Source organism: Schistocerca cancellata, chromosome 8 (assembly GCF_023864275.1).
Source record: "Schistocerca cancellata isolate TAMUIC-IGC-003103 chromosome 8, iqSchCanc2.1, whole genome shotgun sequence".
Taxonomy (NCBI): domain Eukaryota; kingdom Metazoa; phylum Arthropoda; class Insecta; order Orthoptera; family Acrididae; genus Schistocerca; species Schistocerca cancellata.
In genome coordinates, this window is record NC_064633.1 from 353,650,211 (window position 1) to 353,662,969 (window position 12,759).

Genomic DNA, 12,759 nt, shown 5'->3' on the forward strand with positions numbered 1-12,759 from the left:
GGTCGAGGAAGAAGGCCAGTGTTCACTCTGTCTGTTTGCTGGGGGGTCTCATCCGAGATGTGGAGGAGGCCCTGTCGGTGGCGAAAGAGAGCACTGGGTGCACCCGACAGCAAATTGTTGCTCATGTCGAAACAAATGACTTCTGCCGTCTGGGTTCAGAGGTCATCCTCAGTTCATACAGGTGGTTGGCGGAGTTGGTGAAGACGGAAAGCCTCGCTCGCGGGGTGGAATCTGAGCTAACTATTTGTAGTATCGTTCCCAGAACCGATCGTGGTCCTCTGGTTTGGAGCCGAGTGGAAGGCTTAAACCAGAGGCTCAGACGATTCTGCGGAGATCTGGGCTGCAAATTTTTCGACCTCCGCTATCGGATGGTGAAACGTAGGGTCCCCTGAATAGGTCAGGCGTGTATACACGCAGGAAGCGGCTACGAGGGTAGCGGAGTACGTGTGGAGTGGACATGTGGGTTTTTTAGGTTAGAGAATTCCCTCCCTGGGCCCGACAAGACGCCTCCTGAGACTCGACAAGGTAGTAGTAGGCAAAACGCATCAGGAAATAACAGTATTAATGTGGTAATAGTAAACTGCAGGAGTGTCTATAGTAAGGTCCCAGAACTGCACTCATTAATAAACGTCCACAATGCCCACATAGTACTAGGGACGGAAAGTTGGCTGAAACCAGATGCAAATAGTAATGAAATTCTAAACTCAGATTGGAATGTTTAGCGCAGAGGCAGGCTGGACAGTGAGGGGGGGAGGCGTGTTTATAGCGATAAAAAGTGCAATAGTATCGAAGGAAATTGACGGAGATCCCAAATGTGAAATAATTTGAGTGAAGGTCACAGTTAAAGCAGGCTCAAACGTGGTAATTGGATGTCTCCATAGGCTTCCTAGCTCAGCAACTGTTGTGGCAGAGCACCTGAAGGAAAACTTGGAAAATATTTCGAGTAGATTTCCCGACCACGTTATAGTTCTGGGTGGGGATTTTAATTTGCCGGATATAGACTGGGAGACTCAAACGTTTATAACGGGTGGCAGGTACAAAGAATGCAGTGAAATTTTTGTAAGTGCTTTATCTGAAAACTACTTTAAACAGTTAAACAGAGAACCGACTCGTGGCGATAACATAGTAGACCTTCTGGTGACAAACAGACCCGACCTATTTGAAACAGTTAACGCAGAACAGGGAACCAGCGATCATAAAGCGGTTACTGCATCGATGATTTCAACCGTAAATAGAAATATTAAAAAAGGTAGGAAGGTTTTTCTGTTTAGCAAAAGTGACAAAAAGCAGATTTCAGAGTAATTGACGGCTCAACACAAAAGTTTTGTCTCAAGTACGGATAGTGTTGAGGATCAATGGACAAGGTTCAAAACCATCGTACAATATGCATTAGATGAGTTTGTGCCAAGCAAGATCGTAAGAGATGGAAAAGAGCCACCGTGGTACAACAACCGAGTTAGAAAACCGCTGCGAAAGCAAAGGGAACTTCACAGCAAACATAAACGTAGCGAAAGCCTTGCAGACAAACAAAAATTACGCGAAATGAAATGTAATGTGAGGAGGGCTATGCGAAAGGCGTTCAATGAATTCGAAAGTAAAATTCTATGTACTGACTTGGCAGAAAATCCTAGGAAAGTTTGGTCTTATGTCAAAGCGGTAGGTGGATCAAAACAAGATGTCCAGACACTCTGTGACCAAAATGGTACTGAAACAGAGGATGACAGACTAAAGGCCGAAATACTAAATTTTTTCCAAAGCTGTTTCACAGAGGAATACTGCTTTGTAATTCCTTCTCTAGATTGTCGCACAGATGACAAAATGATAGATATCGAAATAGAAGACAAAGAGACAGAGAAACAATTAAAATCGCACAAAAGAGGAAAGGCCGTTGGACCTGATGGGATACCAGTTCTATTTTACACAGAGTACGCGAAGGAACTTGCCCCCCTTCTTGTAGCGGTGTACCGTAGGTCTCTAGAAGAGCGTAGCGTTCCAAAGGATTGGAAAAGGGCACCGGTCATCCGCGTTTCCAAGAAGGGACGTCGAACAGATGTGCAAAAATATAGACCTATATCTCTAACGTCGATCAGTTGTAGAATTTTGGAACACGTATTATGTTCGAGTATAATGACTAGAAATCTACTCTGTAGGAAACAGCAGGGGTTTCGAAAAAGATGGTCGTGTGAAACCCAACTCGAGCTATTCGTCCACGAGACTCAGAGGGCCATAGACACGGGTTCCCAGGTAGATGCCGTGTTTCTTGACTTCCTCAAGGCGTTCGATACAGTTCCACACAGTCGTTTAATGAACAAAGTAAGAGCATATACACTATCAGACAGATTGTGTGACTGGATTGAAGAGCTCCTACATAGCAGAACGCAGCATGTCATTCTCAATGGAGAGAAGTCTTCCGATGTAAGAGTGATTTCAGGTGTGCCGGAGGGGAGTGTCGCAGGACCGCTGCTATTCACAATATACACTGAGGATTTTTGCGGATGATGCCTTGGTTTATCGAGAGGTTGTAACAATGGAAAATTGTACTGAAATTCAGGAGGATCTGCAACGAATTGACGCTTGGTGCAGGGAATGCCAATTGAATCTCAATGTAGACAAGTGTAATGTGCTGCGAATACATAGAAAGAAAGATCCTTTACTATTTAGCTACCATATAGCAGGTCAGCAACTGGAAGCAGTTAATTCCGTGAATTGTCTGGGATTAGGCATTAGGATTGATTTAAAATGGAATGATCATAAAAAGATGATCGTCGGTAAAGCGGATGCCAGACTAAGATTCATTGGAAGAATCCTAAGGAAATGCAATCCGAAAAGAAAGGAAGTATGTTACAGTACATTGTTCGCCCACTGCTTGAATATTGCTCACCAGTGTGGGATCCGTACAAGATAGGAAAGTGTTACGGAAATGATAGATAAACTCCATTGGAAGACTATGCAGGAGAGACGCTCAGTTGTTGAAGTTTCGAGAACATACGTTTACCGAGGAGTCAAGCAGTATATTGCTCCCTCGTATGTATATCTGGCGAAGAGACCATGAGGATAAAATCGGAGAGATTAGAGGCCACACAGAGGCATACCGACAATCTTTCTTTCCACGAACAATACGAGACTAGAATAGAAGGAAGAATCGATAGATGTACTTAAAGTACCCTCCGCCACACGCCATCAGGTGGCTTGCGGAGTATGGATGGAGATGTAGATAGCAGTGTCTTTTTCAAAACCGGAATCATTAAAAGATTCCTTGCACTGGAAAACTGCCGAAGCCTCTACACTATCGAAGTCGTTTACTACCCCCTGTACTGGCCTCGGAATGTCCATTACAAAACAACACAGCCTCGACCCACGTACCCCAACGAGTTACCACTGGTTCAGGAAGTAAAGGCACATTTGTTAGTTATTCTTTGTAGGTCTTGATGCGAGCAGGAGCCTTTAGAAACACTGTTTGTGGATGAATCAGTTTATTTACACTAACACACGTGGAACGTACTTCTTCACCAAGGCGCTGTACTCCATGAGCAAAGCGCGCCACATGAAGCAAATTGCTATAAAATACTAGAATGGATTTTTCTGTTTGATCATATAGGGAGCAGCGTCTGAAATAAACACAAACACTCCCACTGAATAAAGAGAAGAAGGATCTTCTTTTAAAGCACCAGCAATTAAATTTACAACGTATCGGCAACAAATGTCTATAGGTTTCGTCAATTAGAATCCAGATATTGCGGTCCTTGAGGTCACCACGTATTTCTTCAAGAACATTTACGTAAATTGTCGGTATGTAATTTTTACGCAATGTTTATTCATCTGGTACATTTTGATTTAAGCAATATTTGTGCAGGAAGCCTTTGAGGATAGGGTTTGTTAGTCTGTGAAGAGATATATTGCTTGCAATGAATGCTTCACGTAGATCCATGTTAAACCGACTTTTTCGGTTACCTTTGGAAAAATCACTGCTACTGCAATTTGCTGTTGTCAGACGTTGTTGTCGTGATCCTTTCTTCTGCATTCCTTTGATATGAAGACTTGTCTTGACATGCTGGTCTATTTAGAACTATTTTTTTGCACGAAATGTTTTTCTCCCAAATTCGACAATACCAAACTATTCTGTCATATAGCAGTGTTCCAGGATGATCGGATATCGACGAAACGACGGTTCTTTTTTCAGGCGGCATGGCACAAAACACGTTACACACTACTCGTCATAAACACGTTCAACTGTGCACAAGTAAATAGAAAGCTAAACTGAAACAACGGACGTGCGACTAAAAGCTTCCGTGGTTTAATGAAATTGTTGCCGACGCTTACGGTATGAGTTCGGAGGGGACACGGGCGCAGCAGCATTGACTCTGTCTGCCTGTCCCTCTTCTGTAATGATTTCGCTATGCAGTGGGCTCTCGATTAGCGGCTGCACGCAGTTCTAGGTCGCGGTCAATCTGTGAGACACCAAAACTAGATCGAGCTAGAGACTCGCTCGTCTAAATTTTTAAAATATTGTAAATTTAGAGCGAAAATATGCATCGTGTATAATTTTTGGTTAAAATATGAACTAACTGGTGAAAAGAAGCCAAATATGCAAATGCATATGCAACATGCAAATGCATACAACCCGGTCTCTAGTTATAACTAACGATCGTATTTGGAACATTCTACATAGTATTTCTCACGAGACGAAGAGCCTCGCAGAAGAGAGAAACAGGCCGACACTGGAGTCAAATAAATGGAAAAAGTAATGGACATAGCAAAAAAAAAAATATATATCAGTAGTAGAATGTGTTGCTTTTTGGGAGTGGTGCGAAGAAAACTGCGAAGAGTACACGAATCAGCAGGATCGGCACTCGCCGCAGGGGCTGCGGCTGCAGTTGCCGACGTCTAATGCAGAGGCGGCGACGGCGCTTCGGCAGCGCGGACGGTGAATTATTCAGGCCGCTCTCAGCTCATTAACGGTCTCTGCACGCGGTCCCCTGGGACGCCCGGCCGTCTTCCCGGCTAACGGTGCTCCGAGAATACGTCAAGGCGCTCGCTCGCTCGCTCGCTCCCTGTAGCCGCCCCTGGAGCGCCGATGTTCGCCCACGTCGCAGCCGACCAATCACGTGGCATCTGCGGTCTCGAGGGGCCTGCCTGCGTTAACGAGTCACGTCTGATAAACAAGGTTAGCACCGGCAGCCAGGTTACTGTCTCCCGAATTAAGTTGGACGTCGCGGCAATTATGCTAACTAGCAGTCGTGTAGCGGCAGGCCGTGTGTAATTCCGGGTAATTTAGTAGTAGTTGCGTCTTAATGAGCAGAGGATCGAAGATGACCACAAGTGACAACTCTAAGCACCACATTAAAATTGGAAGAGAAATACAGAGGGATTAATGAGAGCTCGATTCGCTTTCATTAGTTCAGAGCAGTTTAATTAATTGTAATGACTAGGTACAGTCATCAGTTGTCACCTCTGTATCAACGTCGTCCAATGTGTTAGGAATATTTCAAGTAAGTGTTACTATTAGTTCAGGTCAAACATTCCCAGAAGCAGAAAACTTAATTCCCCCTATTTTTCAATAAAATGTGGCAGACTACACCCTGTTATTAATTTGGCAGATTAAAACTGTGTGCCGGACTGAGACTCGAACTCGTGACCCTTGCTTTTCGCGGACAAGTACTCTAAAGACCCTTAATGTCCAGTCACAGGGAAAGTTATCTAGATTTCATTTTATTAGGTTCAGGACGATAAGTGACACACACCAAACCGTACTGAAATTACCATTCTGTAACATATTCTTATTCCTAAAGTTTTTGGTTGTATGTGATTGTGTTGCCACATTTGTGTTCTTGTGCCAGTCTGTCAAGCAAGTGTTTAATTCCAGAATTTTACAGACTGGCACAAGAACAGGAATGAGGCAACACAACCAGAAATAACCAATAACTTTAAGAGTAAGAATATGTTACAGAATAGTACTTAATTTTGGTACAGATTGGCCGGCCGGAGTGGCCGTGGGGTTCTGGGCGCTGCAGTCTGGAGCCGAGCGACCGCTACGGTCGCAGGTTCAAATCCTGCCTCGGGCATGGATGTGTGTGATGTCCTTAGGTTAGTTAGGTTTAAGTAGTTCTACGTTCTAGGCGACTGATGACCTCAGAAGTTAAGTCACATAGTGCTGAGAGCCATTTGAACCATTTGGTACAGATTGCTGTGTGGCACTTCTTGTCCTAAACCTAATAAAATGAAATCTAGATAACTTTCCCTGTGACTGGACGTAACTGTGCAGACACTCTTTACTGTATATTTCTCTGTGAGCAGTAACTGTTAAGTCGGAATGTTGTCTTCTCAACGGAACTCTCAGAACTGTGATCCGCAGCGTAACTGCAGGAACTGTACTGAACTGAAATGTTTGTCTGTAATAACGGAATTGAGTGTTTGCAGCACATCGTGTGTTGTACTACTCGGTGGAAGGATACCATCTCCGCCAGAGTGAACTGCAAACGGTGTAAACCATGGTTGACAACGTTCCCTATGGCAGCTGCAACACTTTCAGCGGATAAGTACTACGTGTAGATGGACGTAGTATGGAAGCAGAAAGTGGTCCGAATTTGTGAGTTCCATCTGGAGGGTGCTGTTAGGAACTGAGAGTTGCCAGTCGGCTTATTGTGCCTGTGTGGTGACTGCCTCTCGTATTATTAACCCTGGTACGCAACGTAATGATTGTTGACTGTCTGATAACGTGTAATGTGTAGATGAAAATAACAGCAAAGACCATCATGGCAGCATGGAGTGCACTCAGAATACTTTCATTGGCATGTAACCTTTATGTGCCTTTACATACATACGTATATAACTGAATATCAAATATACAGTCAAGTAATTCATTTTTCCAAATACGGAAAGGAATTTAAAGAACTCTTAATTAAAGATGTATTGAAGTCACTTTAAATACCTGCATTAAAAGTTCTACAACGTGCAATGGTATGTCCACAGCCACCAGCTCAAGTTACGGGAGTGGTAGGGCTTCCATTCACTAAGACAAAACAGCTCAAAAGCAGAGTTTATATCACGACGTAATATTGTACAGTGATTTGCAAAATAACGTTACCAATACTGTATATCTGTGTAATGCAACATCGTCATAAATTCTCAAATAAGTACAAAGAAGTACCCAGGACAAAAACATTGATGTCCCAGCGAGACATCATTCTGATAACCTGTGGCACGGCTCCTGGTTTTGATAATGGCCTCTATTCAAGGAAGGAAAGAGTGTACCTCTGTAGGCACTCGTTGATGATTAAATCTTGTTGTGTTAGCAAAGTATGACGATGGAGGCTACTTGGTTTCAACCAGTGTTGGAAACAGTCCCTGATACGTTCTATGAAATTAAGACCGGTGCGAACGTGCCTACGAGTTCTCCATACGTGGAACATGGTTGCAGTAAAAGTACTGGTGCATGTTTACAATAGCAGGAATGAATGGGCACAAGTCATGATGCGAATCTCCACAAAAAAGAAGTCAGGACCATCTCCGGCCTGAAGTACGCCCTCCACACAGTGCAGTTTAAACGTCTCAGTTGGCTGTCGACGCACTAAACTCATTGCATGGGTTGATAAGAGGCGACTCGTCCGACCGTAGTACAGTCCTCCACTCCGTTAACGTCCACTTCCTGTGTTGTTTGACGCACTGATGGCGTGCAGACTTATGTCCGCTGGGCAGCAACGTCCTTTTGCGAGGTACGTCTTCAAATGTCTTATGTGGACTTCCCTTCGCAATATTCGCTTGGAAATTGGTTGAGATGGACAGAAGCAATTCCCGTCAGCTTCCAAATCGGGAAACTTTGATTCAGGAACTCACAGTCGAATTTCAATGAAATGATACACGCGCCGGCCGGAGTGGCCGTGCGGTTCTAGGCGCTGCAGTCTGGAACCGAGCGACCGCTACGGTCGCAGGTTCGAATCCTACCTCGGGCATGGATGTGTATGATGTCCTTAGGTTAGTTAGGTTTAATTAGTTCTAAGTTCTAGGCGACTGATGACCTCAGAAGTTAAGTCGCATAGTGCTCAGAGCCATTTGAACCATTTTTTTTTATACACGCGGAAGGGCTAGATGCTTTTAATGTCGTATGTATTCTGCACCCAAGTCTTGAGAACTCTTCCCTTATTGAAGGTCATAACTGCAAGAATCGTAAAACTCTGATCTGCTGTTGATTTTACGAATTCACGTACCACCAACGTATGTTCCATTGGAATTTTTCAGTACAACTCAGCTTTGTTACTATAGAGCACCAATAACATGAACGTAAGGTGGCTATGCCATGTACAGGTATTGTGACATGGAAGGTACTGGAACAGATTAGTGTATTGGTGTAACACTCACTTCCTGAGAGCGCTACATTCGAGTCAATGGATGTATTCACGAGGAGAACACAGGAAGTGCCGTAACCCAGAAGCTTCGCTCAGAGTTAAGAGCGGTCAAAATAAGCGAACACGTATCACGGCTTATCCGTAGATACTATAACGTTTCAGAGAATATGATGGTCAAAGTTTTCAAGGTTCTTTATGTACCTTTCAGCGAGTGTTAAACCGAAATGATGGCACAGTGACTAGCGTCAGGGCTTCGCACTTTTGTGCCCTATCTTCGAAACCGTATCATGATTTTTGTTTTCCTTTCATGTATCATACGAATGTTCTACAGTGTATATTGATATAAAGTTGTATTTATTCGTCTACTAATTGTATATATGGTGAATCAAATGAAAAAAAAGGAAAATAATAAACGAATGAGAAATTTATTTTAAATTGTTTTAGATGAAATTTTTGTTGCGTATTTTGATTCATAGTCAATTGCAAGACCCAGTTTTCGGTAAAGTAATTCGTTTTGCGTGGTTTGCTGTGAAATTATTGCCAATACGTGAAATCTTCGACAAGGTTAAGCGATGTTTCTTTCCCGAGTGAAATTCATTCGAAGAAATTTCACTGTCGCGAACCTGCTTTCGTGCGATGTTCATGGTTTTCGGAACAGAAGTTTTGGATGTTTATACGATCGGTATGGTCCAAGGGAATGCACCTTCTTTTTATGGAGGATAAACACAGGAACATATAGAGGAATTAGGACACTGATGAGCCAAAACGTTATGAAAGCGTGTCGTTCCACTTCTGGAACGTAATTCAGCAATGATTCTGGGTGTCATGGATTGGACAAGTACTTGATAGGTTTCTAGAGGTGGTAGCACAAGATGCCTACGCATAGGTATAATTTACGGACGATCGGTTTGTGGGCGCGGAGCTAGGCCCGACCGCATGCCAGTTGTGTTTCATCGGACAAGCCGAATTAGATGGCCAAGACATTAAGGTAAGTTCACTATCATGCTCTGGCCTTGTGGCACCGACAGTTATCCTGCTGGAAGATGCGAACATTACTGAAGATATTAAGCATAAGAAGTTACAGGTGGTCCCTAATAATGTTCATGTAGTCCATAGCTGTCATGGCGCCTTCGATTACTACCACAGGTCCCATGGAAGGCCAGGTGAACGTCCCACATAACATACAGGGTGTACATAAAATCCGTGAACAGTTTTAATTATTTATTGCACAAGAACCAAACGTTGTACAGATATCATACATATGTCATTTTGAAGAGAAAAAAATGGTTCAAATGGCTCTGAGCACTATGGGACTCAACTGCTGTGGTCATAAGTCCCCTAGAACTTAGAACTACTTAAACCTAACTAACCTAAGGACAGCACACAACACCCAGCCATCACGAGGCAGAGAAAATCCCTGACCCCGCCGGGAATCGAACCCGGGATCCCAGGCGTGGGAAGCGAGAACGCTACCGCACGACCACGAGATGCGGGCTTTTTGAAGAGAAATCCTGAAAGTTTTTTTTTCATGTCTGCCACCACAGCGTAGATTGGTAATTTGCCGATAGGGCTAGTCGCAAAATTGGCGAGTTCAGGTGCGGAGCGAGCTCTCTGTGTGTTGGATTTTGACAAAAACAAGTGTTCTACAGCTGTTCAGCGGATGTTCAGAACCAAGTACGGTAAGAAGCCACCAACAAGGAAGGCCATTTCCCACTGGCACGACAAATTCGTTACGACGCGACGTGTTGCTTGTGCCCGACAAAGAGAAGCGGACGTCCCAATGTGAGTGAATTGAATGTGGAGCGCCTACGAGAGACATTCGTAAGGAGTCCAAAGAAATCGGTGTGTCGTGTGTTCCGTGAACTCGAAATGGCTCCAATGACATTGTGGAAAGTCCTGCAACAGAAGCTGTCTACGAGACCATTCAAACAGGAGCTAATGCAGAAGCTCAATAATGACGGCAAAGACAAGCGTTTTGAGTTTTGTTCGCAGTTGCAACAACTGAATGAGGATGGAGATGGCATTGTTGATCACTTAATTTTTAGCGATGAACCCACTTTTCGCACTAATGGGAAAGCGAACAGGCATAACTGTCGAATCTGGGGTACAAAGTATCCAAACGAATGCAATGAATTTGAGCGTGATTCCCCAAAGGTAAACTTTTTTGTGCCTTGTAACGTCGGAAACTGTACGGGCCATTCTTATTCGCTGAGAGCACGGTCACTGGATATTCCTACTTGGAAATGTTGCAGCAATGGCTGATGCCTCAAATGCAATCGGACTCTCCGCTTTCAGCAAGATGGGGCTCCACAGCATTTTCATCGTGAAGTTCGTGGGTGCCTGAACACGGAGGTGACGCATCAATGGATCGGCCGTGCTAAAAAAGGGGACAGCTGTTTCATGAAATGGTCTCCACGATCACCAGATCTCACTCAGTGTGACTTTTTCTGTGGGGACACATTAGAGATCTGGCTTGTATACCGCACGCATCCACCACGCGACTTAGCAGAGATCCGGCAGAGAATAGGGCAAGCGACTACCACAGTCGACGATGCCATGTTGAGACAGGTATGGCGAGAATTCGATTACCGTATTGTCATCTGCCGGGTCACTCATGGTTCGCGTATCGAAAAGAAAAACCAAAACACAGTTTCTCTTCGAAATGCAATATGTATGGCACCTGCACAATATTTAGTTCTTGTGCCACAAATAATTGAAAGTGTTGCCGGACTTTATGTACACACTGTAATATTGCCACCACCTGCCAGGGTCCGTGGCGCGCTGCACCACTTGATCAGCCGTCCACCTGGATGACGGCATATCTGGACACGATCTTCGACCCGGCTTAACAATAAATGGCATTAATCCAACCAGGCGACACGGTTCCATTGATCTGCGGTCCAGTCTCGATGATCCCGTACCCACTATAATCAAAATAGACGATGTTTTGGGCCAATTTGGGAACAACCAACCGCTTTCCATAAATTCTGACAACGGGACAGCGGACCATGGGTGCACGGCAGATGACAATACCGTAATCGAATTCTTGCCATACCTGCGGACAAGCTTCACCATCTCCGAGAAACGGGCAGTGGGTCACAACTATCTGGCTCTTTTTAACAGTCAGTGAAGTCGGTGGAATTCCGCATTTGCGCCACTTTTCGTCGCTAGAATGATTCCCCATTCGTCTCTGTTCGGCTCATGTACTTCTCTTACCGCGTATGCCCTCATCGGCAACAGGCAGCATTCAACGTCGCCGTGGGCAGTGGTCAGAACGTTTTGGCTCATCAATGTACAGGAATTGATATAAGAATGAATTATAAGAACATGAGAATTTAAACAAATCTAACCCCTGAAAATACTATACATACATATACACACACCAAAGTAAGTTTTGCGTCACTCCGGTTCCTAGAACTCCTGAATATAGACTTTGATTGTTGATATTTTATCACAGACACAGTCCCTTTGTTCAGAGACATCACTTAACCCGCTCAAATATGTAAACAACCATGCATGAGCAGCGCCTATTACACGGAGGACGTCCGACAGCCGATCAGTTCCACTTATTCCACCAGGAAGGAGGTACATGGCTCGTATTGTCTGTAGTCCAACCATGCCTAGACGGTCAATAGCGCTGTCCGATAGCCTCCGCATTGTTACTTTGTGCCAGGAAGAGCTCTCAGCAAGGGCAGTTTCCAGGCGTCTCGGAGTGAACCAAAGCGATGTGACAGGAACTGTCGATGACACGCCGCCCTCAGGCCGCCCAAGGGCTACTACTGCAGTGGATGACCAATGACGAATTATGGCTCGGCAACGCCACCGTGTTGAATACTGCTTTTCGTGCAGCCACAGGACTTCGTGCTACGACTCAAACTGTGCGCAATAGGCTGCATGATGCGCAGCTTCACTCCCGAGGTCCATCTTTGCAACCACGACACCATGCAGCGTGGTACAGATTGGCCCAACAATATGCCGAATGGACTGCTCAGGATTGGCATCACGTTCTCTTCACCGATGTGTGTCGCATATGCCTTCACCCAGACAATCGTCGGTGACATGTTTGGAGGCAACCCGGTCAGGGTGAACGCCCTGCACACAGTGTCCAGCGAGTGCTGCAAGGTGGAGGTTCCCTGATGTTTTGGGGTGGCATTACGTGAGGCCAACGTACGCCGCTGGTGGCTATGGAAGACGCCGTAACGGTTTTACGATACGTAAACGCCAACCTCCGACCGATAGTGCAACCATATCGGAAGCATATTGGCGAGGCATTGGTCTTCGCGGACGACAATTCGCGCCCCAATCGTGCGCGTTTTGTGAATGACTTCCTTCAGGAAAATGACATCGCTCCACTAGAGTGGCCAGCATGTTCTCCAGACATGAACCCTATCGAACATGCCTGGGATAGATTCAAAAG